This window comes from Alnus glutinosa, chromosome 12 (assembly GCF_958979055.1).
Source record: "Alnus glutinosa chromosome 12, dhAlnGlut1.1, whole genome shotgun sequence".
Lineage (NCBI taxonomy): Eukaryota > Viridiplantae > Streptophyta > Magnoliopsida > Fagales > Betulaceae > Alnus > Alnus glutinosa.
The window spans coordinates 3,875,505-3,895,821 of NC_084897.1; the positions used below are offsets into that span (position 1 = coordinate 3,875,505).

General features: G+C 36.5%; 1 pseudogene; it reads right to left on the reverse strand.

Moving 5' to 3' along the window:
• Nucleotides 1–4,325: 4,325 nt before the first annotated feature.
• Nucleotides 4,326–4,449, reverse strand: LOC133853100 (small nucleolar RNA Z247; annotated as a pseudogene).
• Between the last annotated feature and the right edge of the window lie 15,868 nt (nt 4,450–20,317).

The following is a 20,317-nucleotide window of genomic DNA, read 5'->3' on the forward strand; positions in this document are numbered from 1 at the left end:
TAAGGGAATATAATGTTGTACAATATATGGTCTTGTTAAAAAAAAAAAAAAAAAAAAAAACACTTGTCCAAGCAGAAATTTATCATAAATATATGAAAAAATTTATCAAAAAATCCATATTAATTGTTAATAGCTAAAATCAAACCATGCACACCTTCACCGGACCTTAAATCCTTATATATACCTCTCAATTAATACAATAATATATTCAATGTTGCTTATATCACGCCCACCTTTAACCAAAAGTTTCAATAACCAATTGTTCCTTCGATTGGATATAACACAGGAACAAGACATTATACTTATAAGAATAATTGAGAGTATATAGAATATTGCTTGATCTTATTCACAATAGATTATACATATTTATACACTACATAGCCAAAGAGCTGTTGGGTGTCAACGCATAAGGTTGTATCAATTACAAAGTTATATAAGGTAAGATATGGTCTAGTTTCCTTGTAGAGTAGGGTTGTGTGTGTTATTCCTATGGTTGTGATATTTGTTGTTTGGGTATAGAAGCCTTCCAAGTATTGTTGATTCGTTTCATTTGTGGTGATATCGTGTCTTTATGAGATGAAGGAGGGAGTAACGTGTCTTCATGAGTTGGTGGAGTGATCAGTGCAGTAGATGGGGGATATTGTCTAACAGCCCCCCGCAAGCTGAAGGGGGTATGAGAGTTAGCCACATTGAGCTTGTCACACAGGAAGCAAAAACAAGTTGATGTCAACCCTTTGGTGAAGATGTCGGCGAGTTGGTCATGAGTAGAAATGAACTTAACAAGGACGTCGCGATTGACCACCTTCCCACGAATAAAATGGTAGTCGACCTCGATGTGCTTGGTACGGGCATGATAGACGGGATTGGAGGCGAGAGCAAGGGCGCCAATATTGTCACACCACACTGTGAAAGGAACGGGTAGTGAGATGTAAAGATCTTTGAGTAACATGCAAAGCCAGTAGACTTCAGTGGTGAAGAGAGCCAGGCCAAGGCTCGATATTCAGCCTCCGTGCTAAAACGAGCCACAATCGGTTGTATCTTGGCACACCGAGAGATAAGGTAGGGACCAAGGAAGATGCCAAAGCCAGTGGTTGAGCATTGACTGTCTGGATCGCCAGCCCAATCGGAGTCACAAAAGGCCTCAGGTGTAAGGGAACCTTTGCTAAAATAGAGACCATGGTCAAGTCTGCCCTTGAGATAACGCAGCACCATCTTGGCTACAATCCAGTGAGCTAAGGTAGGGGAGTGCATGAATTGGCATAATTGATTGATGGAGTAAGCAATGTTCGGTCCAGTGATGGTGCAGTATTGTAGAGCCCCCACGACCCGTCGATACGTGGTAGTGTCAGCATTAGAGAAAGGGTCGCTTGTGGAGGCCGAGAGCTTGGAACCAGACACAATTGGAGAACTATAAGGTTTGGCACAAGCCATGAAGGATTTGTGGAGAAGATCAACGATATACTTACGTTGCCGAATGTGTAGACTAGTGGAATCACAATGGGCTTGCATGCCAAGGAAAAAGCCAAGGTCGCCAAGGTCCTTCAAAGCGAACACATATTGGAGCCACTTGATGATGGAATAAAGGATAGTGGTATCGATGCCTGTGATCAAAATATCATTAACATAGACCAGAAGATATAAGATAACATTAGAGTGGTAATAGATAAAAAGAGAGGTATCAACAGAGGAAGAATGAAAACAAAGCTCAAATAGAGCCTGAGATAAGCGAGTGAACCAGGCCCTAGGGGCTTGTTTGAGGCCATATATAACCTTGTGTAATTTGATGACATGGTGGGGATAAGCAACATCAATGAAACCCTGTGGCTGCTCCATAAAGATAGTTTCAATGATGCAGCCTCGAAAAAAAGCATTCGACACGTCCAGTTGACGAACACACCAATTGAATTGAACTGCAAAAGCAAGGACCACTCGGATGGTAGAGGATTTGATAACGAGGCTAAAGGTTTCTGTTAACTCTACCCCACTCCGCTGATCAAAGCCTTTGGCTACCAACCAAGCTTTGAACCGCTCAATAGAACCATCTTGCTTGCATTTGCATGCTCTTGTAGACCCATTTGTTGCGAACAATGTTTTGATTCTTGGGGCGTGGACATAAGGACCAAGTGCCATTGGCAAGGAGAGCATCAAATTCAAGACCCATGGCCGCTCTCCATTCTGGTGAGGTAACTGCTAGAGTGTAACAGGAGGGTTCAAGGTGGTGAGCACACTAGATAAGGCTCGAAGAGGATGACAGGTGGAATAAAAAAGCTTATAGTCAGAAAAGTATTTAGGACGCAAGGTACTAATGCGAGATCGGGTGACCATGGTATGTTGGGTAGGAGGTGAGGGAGGGGCAAGTAAAGCAGGGGGAGAAGGAACAGAAGGTGCCTCCAAAAGAGGGGAGGAAGAAGAAGGACGAGGGGAGGAAGATCAAGTGGGAGCGAGAGAAGGAGGGAAAATAGGAATGATGGGGGAAGAAGGGGTTGTGTGTAAAGGAGAAGAAGGAGTAAGACTCTCACTTGGGGAAGGGGAAGCTGAATGGGGACTTGAGGGGTTGAAGCTAGCATGAAGAGAAGGTGGAATTGCATCGGCAGGAATGAGGACCAGGCTCGTGAGAGGAGGAGCAAGTAAGGGAAGGTATGGAGATTACAATTTTAGCAGGAAAGGTGGCTTCATAAAAAACAATGTGTCTGGTGATGAAGACTTTGTCGAAGAGAGAGTCGAGACATTTGTACCCCTTGTAGTTCATGCCATAGCCCAACAAGATCCACCTTTTACTCCGAAACATCAACTTGTGAGAAGTATAAGGATATAAAAGAGGAAAACATAAACAGCCAAAAGTGCGAAGTAAGGAATAATCAGGTGTTTGTTGAAACAACATAAAGTAACGAGAGCAATGATGTAATAAAGGTGTAGGCAAGCAATTAATCAAAAACGTAGCAGTAAGGAAAGATTCTACCCAGTAGGAGTGAGGAAGACTAGATTGGGCTAGCAAGAAGAGATCCATCTCCACAACATGGTGATGTTTGCGTTCAGCAAGGCCATTCTGTTGAGCCGTGTAAGCGCAACTAATGCAATGAAAAATGCCATGAGTTTCCAAAAAGGAGGTGAATTGCTTGGAGAGAAATTCACCACCCTCGTCAAACTGTAATTCTTTAATGCGAGTAGAGAATTGAGTTTCTACTAAAGCTTTGAATTTCATAAAAGAAACACAATAACAAAAACCATCAACAAAAAAAAAAAGGATACATCAACAAAAAAAAGTCATCAATACATCTGTGTGAATAAAAATAACATAATAACGAAAACCACTGAGCGATACATTGGGGGAACACCATACATCTGTGTGAATTAATTGAAGTGGTGCAGTGGAGACTCAGGTGGAAGACAACAGAGATAGTTGCTTGCTCTTAGCAAGTTGACAAGGTTCACACATAGCATTGTGGGAGAGAGACCCGGTGAAAGATAAATAGTGTTTATTCAAAATAGCATTAACAATAGAAGAAGAATGGTGACCAAGGCGAGCGTGTCACACACGAACAGAGGTCTTGATGCCGAGTAAAGCACTGAGGATCCGGTTTTAGGGGAGAACAACTTTAGAGGTGTTGATGAGATAGAGGCCTCCTTCACTCTCGCCCTCAAGGAGGGTTAGTCCCGTGAGGTTGTCCTTAATAAAATAGGGAGAATTAGTCAATATAAAGAAACATTGATTGTCTTTACAGAATTGATTAATTGATAACAGATTTCCAAGAGCCTGAGGACAATGAAAAACATGAGACATATTTAACATGGCAGTAGCATTCGTGAAGGAGAACGATCCAGTATTAGTGATTTGCAAACCTGAGCCATTGCTTACTCCAATGGTGTCAGAACTAGTGTAGGGTTCGTGGATGTGAAGATTCTCGAGTGCTGAAGTCAAGTGGTGATTGGCACCACTGTCTGCATATCAGGTGGAGTCCTCTGGTTAAGCAGAGTTTTGAGCAACCATGGCCGCAAGTTGGACAGAAGGGTGTTGTCCCTAGAAGGCAAAATCCATCCGGTGAAAACAGTCTATGGCACGATGTCTCGTCTAACAGCATATTTGGGAGGAAGACCGGAAGGTAGGAGAAGACAACTGATTGCTGGATGGGCAGTTGGAGAACGGCTGCAGGGCGGAAGCCCGTGGCGGGGTGGGAGAAGTGCAGCTTGAAAAGAAAATCTCTGAGGATTTTTTGGGAGAAGGGGAGGCCGGTACTTCTTGTGAAATGAATTGGAACAAGGCTAGTGAGAAAGCAATGCAACTGTTGTGTCCAGAGCAACATAATTATTTTGATTCTCGATGAGTTGTTTGAAAGAGAGCAGTTCGATGTGGAAATCTTCGAAGGTAAGAGAAAGAGAGACCACAAACGGGTTGAAAGATCAATTAAGACCACCAAGGATATATGTGATTAGTTCATCATCTTCAATAGCCTTCCCAACCATGGCAAGTTGATGAGCTAAAAGTTTGGCGAAGTTGACAAACTCGGCACAAGATATGGAGCCTTGTTGAGAGTTTGTAGTTGACGTTAAAGTTGAGCAATCCGTGTGTGAGAAGGAGATACAAACTTGGTTGCCAAGAATTTCTAGACTTGATGCGAGATATGACAACCATAGATTGTGGATAAAACACTTTCAACAAGAGTGATATTTATCCAACTGAGGATTAATTTATCCTTCTTAACCCAAAGGGAATAAGCTGAATTCAGTGACGCTACTTCTTTGTTAGAGGCAGGGTGAAGAAATTGGGGTAGGCACGATTCGCTTCCATCAACGATACCCATTAAGTCATGGCTTTTAAGGATAGGAATAACCGTAAAAGGCCATGTGATGTAGTTGGGACCCTCAAGCTTGAGGGAAACCAGCGGAGTGAGATTGGGGAAGATGTAAGGGGCAGCCGTGGAAGAGGAGGAAGCCATAGGATTGAGAGAGAAAAAAAAAAAAGCGTGAGCTTTAGAAGTGCTCTTGTACCATATAAGAATAATTAAGAATATGCAGAATATTGCTTGATCATATTTTTATACACTGTAGAGCCAGCCAAAGATTCGTTGGGTGTCAATGCATAAGGTAGTATCAATTACAGAGCAGTATAAGGTAGGATACGGTCTAGTTTCCTTGTAGACTAGGGTTGTGTGCGTATCATTCCTTTGGTTGTGATATTTGTTGTCTGTGTATACGAGCTTTCCAAGTATTGTTGATTTGTTCCATGTGTGGTGATATCGTGTCTTTATGAGATGATGGAGGAAGTAACGTGTCTTCATGAGTTGGTGGAGTGATTGGTGCAATAGATGGGAGAATATTGTCTAACAATACTCACAAGCAAGAGAAAATTTCTTAACAAATCGCACTAATCAGCATAACCTTATACCTAAAACTCAACTTTGAACAAAATTAACAATTCTTTTCAATGTTCATAGCCGAAACTTTCCCCTTTTTCCTGGCATTCCTACTGCTATGTAAAATTCGCTACTATTTGTTTTGCTACCAAGCAGCAAAACTAACACTCATTAATTAACAAAAAACAAACATTGTTTCACATTTTACAAAAAACTCCATCATTTATGACGGTAAAAAGAAAATAAGATTAAAGGTTGTAATCAGGATTGAGGAACAAAAAAAATTACAATAAGGAAAGAAAAACCCTAGCTGGCCCAAAGAGAATAGAGGAAAATTCTAAAATTTTGAAAAATTATTCTCCAAACTGAATTGAAAAATAACACAAACCATATGCCTTTATATACGCAAAATTTGGAATGCTCTCAAAGCAAAATACTTGGAGAAAAAAGCAAAAGATAAAAATACAAAAATAACCTTGAAACGTGGAAACAAATAAAAATATTTTGAAGACAAAACAAAATACTTAGAGACAAAGCAAAATACTTGTAGATAAAGAAAAATGTAATATTACAAAGATAATCCTCAAAACTTAATTCTAATGATTCATTTCATTCTTGCGCTGATATTCTCTATCAAGATATTTCAGTGCCATTAATTTGGTATCTGAAAACTCAGTATCTGCCGATCCTTCTGCGTTAGTCTTCCAGAGTTAGAAAGAACTCTTCTTTGAGTTCAAATCATCTCTATAGCTGGTACGCGTCAAAAGTCTTCAAATGATCACATGGAAGACGTAGCTTGTACGCATTGCCATTTATCTTCTGCAAAATCTTGCAAGGCCCAATCTTCCTCTCCTGCAGCTTAGTAGTACGTGTGAGTATAGCCCAAACTAAATTGCTAACCTCAAAAGTAACCTTGCGTCGGTGGCTGTCGGATTGCCCTTTGTACTTGGCATTGTTGTCTGCTATCTCCTTCTTAACCTGGTTATGAAACCCTCGGAAACAATCTGCCATCTTATATGCCTTAATACTCAATTAACCAATATGAGGATTGAGTGCCAAGTCTAGTACTCTCGAGAGGTTCTTCCTATACAGAACCTCAAAATGGCTCGGATGAGTAGTTCTATTTTTAGACCGATTGTAAGCAAAATTTGCTTGTAATAAAGCTAAGTCCAACTTCTTTGGCTTATTTCCCACTAAATTGTACAAAAGATTTTGCAAGCTTTGATTCACCACCTCACACTAACCATCTGTTTTGGGGTGGTAGACATTGCTAAAATTATGCTTGGTCTCCATCTTTTCCCACAAACTCTTCCAAAAATGGCTCATTTGTATTTCAATCGGATCTAATGGATCTCGAGATCCCATGCATACAAACAATCTCCTAGAAATAAATATGACAGATCTAAATGGCATTGATCATCTTCTAGCAAGATACAAAATTGGCCATTTTTGGAAAATCGACCACCACCGCAAGAATAGAATCCATGTTACTTTTAATGCGAGGTAACTCCAATATAAAATCCATGTTCAGATAGAATTTGTGATGACTAAGTTAGGCCTCTAGCAAATAAAATATCGATCCATGTAACATACATGCCATTTTACTAGTTTACTTGGCCAATAATAGTCTAATGAGACCAAAGCTAAAGTCTTGTCTCACCCAAAGTAACCCTCCCCAAGCAACTCCCGTTTTAAATTCCCCATTAGCGAACAATTCGGAATGCATAGTTGTAAACTACAGAATAAATAACCATTAAGCATAACCTAATCATTGTGCTCACCAGTAGACATCTCAACAAATACCTTCGTGGTGGAAGGATCCTCCGCATACAGCTATTGGAAGGTGTAAAACCCCAAAATTTTGGCACGCATAATAGTATTTAAGAACTACCACCGGCCTACTTAATGCATATGCAACTCGATTCAAGCTCCCTGGCTAGTGCCTCAAAGAAAACGTGAACTCTTAAAGGTAGGCAACCCACTTAGCTTTTGTCTAGGGCTGAGCTTTTGTTGGCCATTGATGTGCTTAAGGGCCTCGTCATCAATGATAAAGATGAACTCCTCGTGTGCCACGTAATGATGACAATGCTTCATAGACTACACAATGTCATAGAATTTTCGATCATAGGTGGAATAGTTTTACTTAGACCACCGCAGCTTCTCACTAAGAAATGAAATATGGTGCCCCTCTTGGATCAGGACACTACCAATGCGAATGACAAATGCATCAAAGTTGAATTCAAAAATCTTCTCAAAGCCTGGAAGAGCAAGAATAGGTGCTTCAATCATTTTTCGATTCACCAATTAAAAGCTTGCATTGGCTTCTTGAGTCCAATAGAAAGTTCTTCCCTTTAAACACTCTATGATAGGGGCAATCAAGATTCTGAAATTTTTGATGAATCGTCGATAGAAGGAAGCCAATTCAAGAAAAATCTAGGCATCATGTCTCTTGGGTGTTGGCCACTCTAGAATTGCTACCAACTTAGACTAATCTACATGAACACCATCAATAGATACCAAAAATAAAAAATAAGAAAAGTAATAGTGGTAGTTAAAAATGAACAATTCTTCATATTGACATATAAACACTCATTTCGCAATTTTCCAAAAAATATTATGAGGTACTCCAAATGTGTTTTATGTGAGGGGATATAGATGAGGATATTGTCAAAGTACACGACGGCGAACTTTCCCTTGCAAGGTCGCAACACCTAATACATGAACCTCATGAATGTGCTGGGCACGTTGGGCAGTCTAAAAGGCATGCTCATCCACTCGTACAACCCATGTTGCGTCTTGAACACCATTTCCCATGCATCTTCAAGACAGATTCTGATCTAGTGATACTTGTTCTGAAGGTTAATTTCCAAAAAAACCATAGAACCTGCTAACTAATCCATCATATCATCCAAGTAGGGAATAGGGAATCTATACTTCATCGTGATCCAATTGAGGGCTCTGTTGTCGACACAAAATCGCCAAGACTCATCCTTCTTCGGAACTAACTGAGTGTGAACTACACATGAACTTATGCTCTCTTTGATGTAGCTTCGCCCTAGCAACTCTGTCACTTGGTGCTACATTTCCTCAGTCTCATTTGAGTTGAGTCAATAATCTGGTCAGTTTGGAAAGCTTTGTAACACCCATGAGAAAATAATAATTTACGAAATAATAAGATTAAAAAACAAGAGGATAAAATGCGAACTCGTGACACACCGCGATCGACATTATGTTAAAACAACTCATGCATGTCCAAAACGTTAGAAACATGTTAAAATAAAGTTGTTGTAATCATCCATCGATTGTTTAAGTACCAGATAGATCAATCGAGACTTTGATCAATCGTTCGATTACTCATAGATTCCTTAAAAAGTCTCTAGTCCCATACTCAACCCGTCTCGAAAGATCCAAAGTTAATTTAGAGCACACTTAAACTTAATTAAACAAATTTTAATTTCAGTGTGTTATTTCAGGTCCTTTCAATACCGATGAGATTAATTAGTTAAAAACTGATTTATCGAATCCCAACAGGATTGATGACCAAAAAGGAAAGAGGAGACTAATTGACAAATTGTGATTTTGAAGATATTCCACATAATAACTTTCTTTAATTTTCCTAATATCCCATCTAGTATATTCTCATATTTAGATTGTCTTTGATGCCAAGTATTTCCTTAGATATTATGTTTTCCCTTCTTCAATTTTACTTCCATTCTTACGAGATTTTTACATGTTTGTGAATTTAGGGTTTCACTCTAAGTTTGGCTTAGTTGTATTGGAATAGTTAGTGTTTGATATCAATAATATTATTAGTTTTTTCTATCAACGTCCACGTTGATTCTTATGCATTGAGAACACAGTTTCTCTTTCGCATCTATAGCTTCCGGTACATCAATTGGTATCAAAGCCTTGACTATCTTGGTCTGATGGCAAACGACGAAAAATGCAATCAACCACTCTGACAACTAAGAGCATAGAGTGCAGGCCCTTCGGGTAGCCATTCATACTCATGAACAGCGATTTGACGGTATTGAACGTGAGTTGTAGGAAATATGGCAAGCCATTGTTGGTCTTGGTTTCGGTGGCAACAGGAACCGTGTTCCCAACAATAATCAAGCTAACGAAGATGCTTGTGGCCCTCCGGGTGCAAATCGGGGCCCTGAAACTCAACCAAGGCCTCAAAACTTCGAAGAGCTATCTAGTGAGGATGAATTTGAAGACTTTAATGAGAAGGATGATGGCAGTCGAAGGAGGAAGGATTTTCCCACAGCTTTCAATTCAAGATTGACATTCCTTGGGTCAATGGCCATCTCCCAGTCAAGATTTTCCTTTACTAGATTCTCGAAGTAAAGAACTTCTTCAATTCTATGCAGATTTCAGAGGCATAGGAGGTGAAGCTAGTGGGGTACAAATTACGTGGTGGTGCTTCAACCTAGTGGAAACAAACGCAGAGTAATTGACAGAGGTAGGGTAAGCAGGTGGTCCGTACATGAGTTAAGATGAAGAGATTGACTGATGAAGACTGTGACTAATATTAGGACACCCTCAATATTGTCTGGATGTTGTCAAATGCGGTCAATTTAGCTATGAAGATCAACCTACAACTAGCACAACAACCCATACGAACACAGCACTTCAGATCGGAGACTAAGACACCTCAGTCCCATGTGTCGTCGAGCCAGAAACAAGCCCAATAAGTTAGCAGTCACAAGAGAAGAAGATGGTATCCAAGCACCTAAGGGAGATTGTCACACCCCGAATTTGGGTAAATTATCAAGACGTGAAACTCAGGCATTCATGATCAGAGTATATAAAATCTTGATAAATAATCACAAGGCAATAAATTACAATAGTAAAATTTGAAAATTTATTTACCACAAGACTTTCTAGCAACTAAAATTAAATATTCTTTCTAATGATAAAATTTCTAATAATATCTGTAGTTTAGCATAACGCATTTCTCAAGAGTTTTCAAGTGTTTATTGTAACACCCTAGGAATTTTTAGAGTGACTAAGAATACTTTGGTATAAAGATTGGTATTAAATTACATCAAATATATTTGAAAAATATATTTTATGTCTAATTTTATGTTCATAGTTTGATATGAGATGTAGACAGTTCGAACTCGGCTCAAAGAAAAATGAAATTTCGTAGCTTTGTGAATTTTCAAGAGTTATTATAAACTCTAGAATTTTAGTGCACAGTTTGGACTGTTACTGTATAGGACTTGCAGAATTTCAAGGAGCTTCTAGCATTTTCATGGAAAATTCTGAATTTTTTTAGGTGCAGTTCAGACCATGCTTCTATAGTTAAAAAATAAAAAATAAAATAAAAATAATGAATAAATAAATTTCCAAATTTGTGACTTCACGCCTAAGCTAAATTGGTTCTACTTCTACTAAATTCTATCTTTTATTAGAGCCTTCACATGCTTATGGGTTTTGTTAGATTTTTTGTTCACTATCACTTTTCACACACGGTAGCGTACTCTAGAATACGGATTAAGTCTCAAAATTTTGCCTATAAATAGGCTGGACCACAAGTCATTTTTCATTCAAAAAATTTACTCTCTCTCTCTCTCTCTCATGTAGAGAAAAAAAAAAAAAAGGTGAGAAATATTTAGAATAGTAATAAGCTTTGGAGCTACTTGAAGTGGGAGTGTTAGGTATAATTCTTTTATCTTTAGTTTATGTCAATTCTAGTTATGAGAATTAAAATTATGTAGATATAATGCCTAGATTGCTCGGGAAAGTGTGATTGAATATATTAAGGAAGAATGTTTTATTCCATAATCCTTTTAAATATTACAAATGTGTCGTTGTGCTGCATAAATATTATTAGGTATTATACAATAGCGTTGTTGTAATACCCAAGTAATGTTAGAAATTTTAGATAAATATTATACTAATGTCGTAGTAATGCCCAAGTAATGTTAGAAATTTTAGATAAATATTATACTAGTGCCGTAGTAATACCCGTGTGAAAATACGTGGTAAATCTTCTTAGCCGTTATGAAGTCCGAATGACATTATGACATTTTAGATATATGCTGTTATGTTGTCCGTTTTTAGGCAAAGTATAAGGAAAATAATCAATGGTCTAGATATTAGCTTTTAAAAATTAAGGGGTAATTACTTTTTCCCGCCATGAACTACTAAAAAATGCGCGATGTCCCCATGAACCACCAACTCAACCAAAAAAGAGCATCCAACTACCAACTTTACACATTTTGCCCCCTTCCGTCTGTCAAACTCGTTAACATGGACGGAATATACCGATTTTGGACGTTAATTTTGATTAAAAGACAAAAATGCCCTCAATTGATAAAAAAAAATAAAAAATGGCAGCCACCCCCTTAGGTGGAGGGGTGGGAGTGCGAGCCACCCCCTCCGGCAGCACCCTTTTCCTTCATTTTTTCGTTTTTTTTTTAAGTTAAGGGCATTTAGGTTATTTTTTAAATTGAGTGAGGGTATTTAAGTATTTTCACGAGTTAGGTTAACAGAAAGGAGCAAAACATGTAACTGTGGTAGTTGGCTACTCTTTTTTGGCCAAATTGGTAGTTCATGGGGGCATTGCGCATTTTTTGGTAGTTCATGGGGGGAAAATGTAATTACCCCTAAAATTAATACTAGACAAATATACTGTCGCGCGTGGGCACAATAAATTGCAATGAGTTATTAAAGACAGGAAGTGCTTTTAGACAGTCTGTGTAATGGTGAGTATATCTACTTACTGAGAAATGATATTGTTTTTATGAGTATTTTACTTACTAAAGTATTTGATAAAGTTTTTGAAGTATGATTATTATAATTACATGAGCCTGAGTATTTTATAAATAACATGATTGTATATTTTTAATTATTTTCACATGTGTTGATATAATTTGTGAAATGAAAGAGGGTGATTATGACAACGGAAGAATGATTTTAAGAGAGACATGTTATTGCATACTGTTGATTAATGAGAATAAAAGACAATAAAACTGGGAAGCTAGAAGGTCTTCCTAAGTTAAATACGAAGCCAGAAGGTTGTCATATGTTAACTATGGAAGCCGAAAGTGCCTTCTAGGTTAAATAGGAAACCAGAAGGTCTTCCTAAAGTTGAATGTGAAGCATGAAGGTTTTTCTATGTTAACTATGGAAGCCAAAGGTGCCTTCCAGGTTAAATAAGAAGCCAGAAGGTTTTAATGTAAAGCTAGAGGGTGTTCTTATGTTAATTGTGGAAGCCGAAAGTATCTTCCAGATAAAATAAGAAACCGGAAAGTTTTTCATAAACAATGTTTAAACGAGGAGCCAAAGGTGTCTCCTATAAATGTTAACCGAGGAGCCGAAGGTGTTTCCTGATAGCCGTAAATGAAAGGTTCTAGTCCTTTAGAAAGCGGGATGAGCCAAAAGAGCCTTGTAGAGAAAAATGAGAGAAGAATGCATTGCATATAATGAATAATGTGATTTATATTTTATGCTTATTGAACTATTTCATTGCTTTATATTTATATACATATGCATTTTATGAGATGCAAGAAACATGTATATTGATAAAGTTATACTATACGTATTAAAGAAATGTTAAGGAAAAGATAAGTGGATTTTACTATGTTAAACAGCTCTACAATGCTTATCTTATCAGTTATGAATTACATAAAATGATTCTTTTTGGTAAACCTAACATAGCTATTATTATAATCACCATGTTAGAGATATTTTCTAAAATGATGGCTCATATTTGGAAATGCTCAGTAATTCTTATACTTATTGAGACGATGGACTCATTTATCTGCTTATGTAAATGTGGCAACACCACAATTATAAAGATGTTAACGTAGCTATAGAAGTGGGTGAAGAGGCTAGATCCATATTCCTGTCTAGGGTATTATGAATAAGGTTTTCTTGTGCCTTAGTTGTTGTAAATATCCTGAAAATGACTATTTTTTAGAGTGTACCTATACTTAGACATATTCTAAGTACTTTTGATGTATAGCTACTTATGTACTGTTTGTGGCAGTTTTGACTAGTGTTGTTTTATCATGTAAAGCACAATGTAATAATCTCTATTATATCAAAGTCATCATTCCAACTTTGATGTATTCTATGAGGGTTATCTTATAAAAGAAAGAAAGAAAAAAAATAAAAATAAAAATTCTATTGTGAGATATATGAACTCTAATGATATTGAGGTTGAGATAGTAGTGTTTAGTGGAGATTGGAGAATTTCAAGTCTTTCATTAAGTAAAGGCAGGGTGCTACATTTACTTACATAAATCCTTTGTTAAATACTTCTATTAGGTAATTATGAATTGGGGTATCAAAGAACTACCACCCAATCTCAAGGAAAAGAGCCCAACAACAACAACCCTTGCGTGTCCGATGCTAGGAAAGTGTTTTCGTTGTAGCCAATTGGGTCATCACTCGAACAAGTTCCCAAACAGGTGGACAACAAACATCGTGGAGCCAGCGGATGAAGAGGGATACCCATTCAAAGAGACCGACAGGACTGGAGAAGAGGATCTAGGAGACTATGCCGATAGGGAGCTCGCGGAAGTCGACGACTTGGAATTCGTCAATTGCATCCTCCAGCAGGTGTTACTAACACCGAAGCAAGAGGAGAAGATGCAGCGACACAGCATCTTTAAGAATCATTGGATCATTAACCAAAAGGTGTGTAATTTGATAATTGACAGTAGGAGTTGCGAGAACATAGACTCCAAGTCCCTTGTTGTAATATCCAAGAAATTATTTAATGGGTTTATTATGATTCAATCAAAATAAGTTGGGTTAGTGTGGTTTATAATATAAGATAGTTTTATTTTATTTTATAGGTTAGTATGGTTTAGAAATGGTAGCCCATGAGTAAAAGGGAATTAAACTACCATCTTGGCCCATGTGTAAATTGACAAGTTTTAGCCCCACTTTGTTCTCATTTTCACATAAGCTAGAAGGGTATTTTTGGTTTTTACATTCACACCTAATCCCTTTATTGTCTTACACATGGGAGATCACTCATTCTCCCATTATTCCACACACATGGCCAGCATCTCATTTTTTTCAAGTTCTTATGTTCTTTCTCTTATATTCTCTCTTCCTCTTCACATGGAGGAAGATTTGGGAATGGCTCTTGTTCCAAATTGGAGTTTCCATCATTTTTGAGCTTCTGGTAACGTTTATCAACGTTAGAACTTTCAATCTACCAATTCTTTTGAAATAATTTCGTAATCCCTAATTTTTGTCAAAGTTAGGTCAATTTTTGGGTTTTAGAGTAAGTTCCTAAAATTCGCTTGGGCCTTTTGTGTATAGTGAATTCTTATACATTATGTAAGCCATGAGTTGTTGAATTAAAGGATTAAAACTTCAATTTTGTTAATTGTTGAAGCATGGATATAAACTTTAAATTTCTCGGTTTGAGTTAAATTTTGGGATTTTAGGTGTTTAAACATTAGGTTATTAATTGGTGGGTTAAATGCATTTAGAGTGTTAATTAATCCAAGCTTATCTATGGGTTCAATGGATAATGGGTATTTATGGGCTTAGGTTCTAATGTTAATGAGTAGTATAAATTAGAAATTTTTAATTGTAAACCTATGAGTATTTCTGTGTGTTGGTTTAATTAATTAATGAGTAGGAAAAGTAAACCCTAGAAATTACATGTGTTGCCATGGTGTTGGGTTCCTGAGACAAACCAATAAGCTATGTGGTATTTAGAATTAGGAGTGTTTTGATTTAATCATAATGTGTTATTGCATTGTGAAATGCAAGTGTATTGCAAGGCTTACTATCACAAATTCTCCCTCAAGTGGATAAGGTGAGTATTTAACTCACTATGAAAAGATACTGAGTTCTATGGTTTTAAATGAGATTGCAAGAATGTTATAAATGTTTAACTTCGAGCCGATATAATGTTGTTGTGTTATGTGATTTAAGATTGCTTTTGATATTTTGAAATACGATGAGATATGATTTTTTTTTATGATTATGAGCTTTAAAGTATGTTTTATGAAATAGAGAATTGAGATATGTTTTGTGATTTTTGAGAAGAATTAAGGATTTCATTATATGTTTTACCACTACAAGAAATTCGCCCATTAGGGACGACATTATTAGCGTCGACTATTAACGTCGACGCTGATAGTCGACTATTAGCATCGACTTTGACTGCGACGCTGATAGTCAACTATTAGCGTCAACTATTAGCATTATTAGCGTCGACATCTTAGTTGACGCTAATTGTCCAAAAAAATGCACTTTTAGCTTCGACTTTGGTGTCGACACTAATGTGTCGTTGCTAATAACCTAGCGGGAAATTTTGCCTTACGTGGGTTGAGAAATAGCAATGACATTTCAGTATTAGTGTCCACTTCCGTCGACGCTGATAACCTATTATCAACGTCGAGACATATAAGTCGACACTGATAATAGGTAATTAGCGTCGACTATGGGGTCGACGCTAATGATCCTGTATAAAAAATTATTTTTTAAAAAAAAAACATTGAAAATCATTAGCGTCGACTTTTTCAGCGTCCACTTTAGGTCGACGCTAATGACCATGTATAAAAAATTAATTTTTTTTTTGAAAAAATTGAAAAGCATTAGCGTCAACCAATAAGTCGACACTTATAACCTATTATCAGTATCCACTTTAGGTCGACGCTAATGACCATATATAAAAAAAAAATTATTTTTTTTTTTTTTAAAAAATTGAAAAGTATCAGCGTCAACCTAAAAGTCAACGCTAATGACTATGTATAAAAAAAAATCATTTATTTTTTTTTTGAAAAATTGAAAAGTATCAGCGTCGGACTAATCAATGTACTATGATTCATTGGATGGTCTATCGATCATATTGTTCTATCATGATCGATTAGTCTACTACACTAGGATCGATCGGACGTTCGCTCAAACCTTCACTGTATCAAGTCCGGTTGATCAAACTCTATCACGATCGATAGATCATTCGATCGATCATGGTAGATCATCCGATCGATCATGATAAATCAATAGAATCGATAGATCATCCGATCAATCATGATATATCAATAGGATCGATAGATCATCCGATCAATCATGATAGATCAATAGGTTAGATACATCATCTGATCGATCATGATAGATCAATAGGATCAATAGATCTTCCGATCGAACATGATAGATCAATAGGATCGATAGATCATCCAATCAATCATGATATATCAATAGGATGGATAGATCATCCGATCGATCATGATAGATCAATTGGATGGATAGATCATCCGATCGATCATTATAGATCAATAGGATCGATAGATCATCCGATAGATCATGATGGATCATCTTATCGATCATGATATATCAATAAGATCTATAGATCATCTGATCGATCATGATATATCAATTGGATCGATAGATCATCTGATCGATCATGATAGACCAATAGGATCGATAGATCATCCGATCGATCATGATAGATCAATAGGATCGATAGATTATCCGATCGATTATGATATATAAATAAGATCGATAAATCATTCGATCGATTATGATAGATCAATAGGATCGATAGATCATCCGACCAATCATGATATATCAATAGGATCGATAGATCATCCGACCGATCATGATATATCAATAGGATTGATAGATCATCTGATCAATCATGATAGATCATCCGATCAATCATGATAGATCAATAGGATCGATAGATCATCCGATCGATCATGATATATCAATAGGATCAATAAATCATCCGATCAGTCATGATATATCAATATAATCGATAGATTAATAGGATCGATAAATTATCGAATCAATCATGGTAGAAGATTCGATTAATCATAATAGATCAATAAGATCGATAGATCATCCGATCGATCATGGTAGATCATTCGATCGATCAGACTAATTAATGCAATAGGATCAATCACACGTTAGCTAGATTGAACATTCACCGTCTCAAGTATTATTGATCGAACTCATTCACAATCAATCGGACTAATGCACTAGGATCGATAAGATGGTCTATCGATCATATTATTCGATCATGATTTGACACATCATTAATAATTTAAAATTCAAATTATTTTAAAAAAAATTAGGTCAACTTAATATTTTGGCACAACACTAATCATTTAATTTTTTTAAAAAAAATTATATCAACTTATTATTTAGTGAGGTGTTAAATTTGACACGTCATTAATAATTTAAATTTTTAAATTATTTTTTTTAAAAAAAAATATACCAACTTAGTAACGTGCAAGAATTTTGCATGTTACTAATTTAGATTTTATTATTAAATATATATTAATTTTTTTTTAAAAAAAATTAATTGGTTTAATTAATTTTTAAATTACATAAATTAGTAAATTTTATTTACTATTAGCGTTGACTTCTAGTAGTCGACGCTGATACTCATACCATCAACTGATATATAAACAACATCATTTTAATAAAAAAAGTTAGGCGGGTGTTCTTGGCGCTATGGAATTTTTCCCTCCTCTCTAATTAATTAATCTTCTACAGTTTCTTCACTTTCATCTTCTTGACTTTCTTCTGTATTTTCAGAGCTCTCTCTCTCTCTCTCTCTCTCTCTCTCTCTCTCTCTCTCTCTCTCTCTCTCTCTCACGTCTCTCTCTCTCTCACATCCCTCTCGAGTCTCTCTCTCACGCTCTCTTTTCCCCTCAACATCCGTATTACCCCTCACCACCGATCTCCGGCACCGTTTCCAGCTCCGTCGAACGCTTCTCCGACAGCCTCCAGCCAACTCATTTGTCTGAGATTTTCACTTCAGCTGCACCAGTAACAATTTTTGTATGGTCAATTTAATTTTTTGGGTAAAGATTTGATTTTTCTTCATTTTCTTACCATTTAGGGTTTAGGGAAACTAATGTTTGATGTTCTTGTTCCACCAAATGAATGTTGGCATCATATGTTTTTATTTCTCTACAATTATTGGCTCAATAAATGGAATATTCGTTCAATAAATGGAATATTGGCTTTAAAGATTTCAGTACTGTGGAAGTCTTCTGCCTTTGCTAGTTATTAGGGTTCTAATTTTTGTTTGACATTGTTGTGTTTGGGATGCTGTGGTTGTTTATGTTTTCGGATCTGGGTTTTTACCATGGGTTTATGAGAGTTGTTGGCTCTATTTTTTCAATCTTCTTGTTTTAATCGTTAAACAAAATTCTTCTTAATCTGACATTGTCCTGTCATTGTTAATATCTGGGTCTGGTTTGAAAATATGAGGTTCTAATTCTTCTAGTGAGAACTAAAAGATTCATGGGGTGCTTGAGTTCATTCCATTGGTTCTAACTTTTATGTCTGTTTAATTACATCAGTTTTGACGTCTGGGTTTAAAATAGAGAAAATTGGGTCTCTTTGTTTGTTTATTGATTTAACTTCTTGGTTGTTGGGTTTTATTGTTTCTTTGTTATTTTGATCACTATGATTTCTGATTTCTAGGCTTTGAGATTTTTTTGCAAGGAAGACTTGGATAGCTTTTGATGGAATTTAGAGCGTAGGATTTATGAATCTCTTGTAGTCTGCGCACTCAATGTTCTGTTATATGCAGGTTCGAAGAAGCTTAATAACTGGTGCCCTGTTTCTTGTCTATGTCATTAAGCTACCTCCATATATACAAGTTCCTCTGGCATTTCTTATTCATTTCCAAGTTGATCGTCCTTATTTTTATGATGAATCATTTTGGTGTTTTCCATGTTATGAAGTAATGCTATGTTAGAAAGATGAGTGCCTACTATTGGGTAAAGTATTTGGCTATATTAGTTTATGCCTACTATTTCAACGCTAATGGTCTCTTAAAAAATAAAAAAAATTATTATTTTATTTTTTAGGGTATTAGCGTCGACCCAGTCAACGCTAATGGCCTCTTGAAAAAAATATATATTTTTTTATTTTATTTTATTTTATAGAGTATTAGCATCGACTAAGTCGACACTAATGGGCTATTTAATTTTTTTTTTTTAATTTTTTTTTTTTAGGTTATTAGCGTTGACTTAATCAATGCTAATGGCCTATTATTATTTTTTTAATTTTTAGTGTATCAGCGTCGACTTATGGTAAATGTGGTATATGTTTTAGCGTCGACTGCAAATAGTATTAGCGTCGACATAGGTCGACGCTAATAATCGATTATCAGCGTCGACCCTTAGGTCGATGCTGATGATCAGCTATTGAGCATCAGCATCGAACTTTTAGCGTGGACTTGTTAGCATCCAAAAGTCAACGCTAATACTCATTAGTGTTAACTTTTGGACTTTTAGCGTCCACTAAGGGTCGACACTAATGAGCGAATTTCTTGTAGTGTTATGCATAATGAAGGTGAAATGTTGTTGAACGATGCATGAATATGAAAGCAAAAGTATAATAGTTTTATAGTATGAAGCATGAACATGAGTATGAACATGAATGAGAAAAGTGCATAAAAGATTAAAGTATTGGGACAAGTCCCGAGCATTTCACTAAGGGACAAGTCTCTGGAGGCAAGCCCTCGACGCTATTAACTTAATGAAGACGTTATGGAGAATAAGTCCATGAAAGGAGTGAGTTGCAAGCTCTCACTGCCTAGGGACAAGTTCCACATGATGATAAGTATGTATATGAAAGGATATCCTGGAAGCTGTCATGACAAGTCCCAGAGTGATAAAAAAAAAGGAATGTAAAAGATTGATGTATAAGAAAGCATGTATGACGTAGTTTTATATGATGATGGTATATATTATGTTTTATATGAGATTTCATGCTAGATGTATCGGTATACTTATGAGTTTAAATGGAACGGAGCATCTGTATACCGTTATGACTAGTTTGCATATGAGGATTTAAATGATTTCTTGCTTAGGTGTACATGTATTCTTGTATTTCCAGAAAGTTCTAGAGTTCATGTATATGAGTATAACTTAGACTTATGATGTACATACATGTATGGTATAGATGAGTTTATATGTGTATACTTCCAAGCAAGAGGCTGGAACATATACACATAT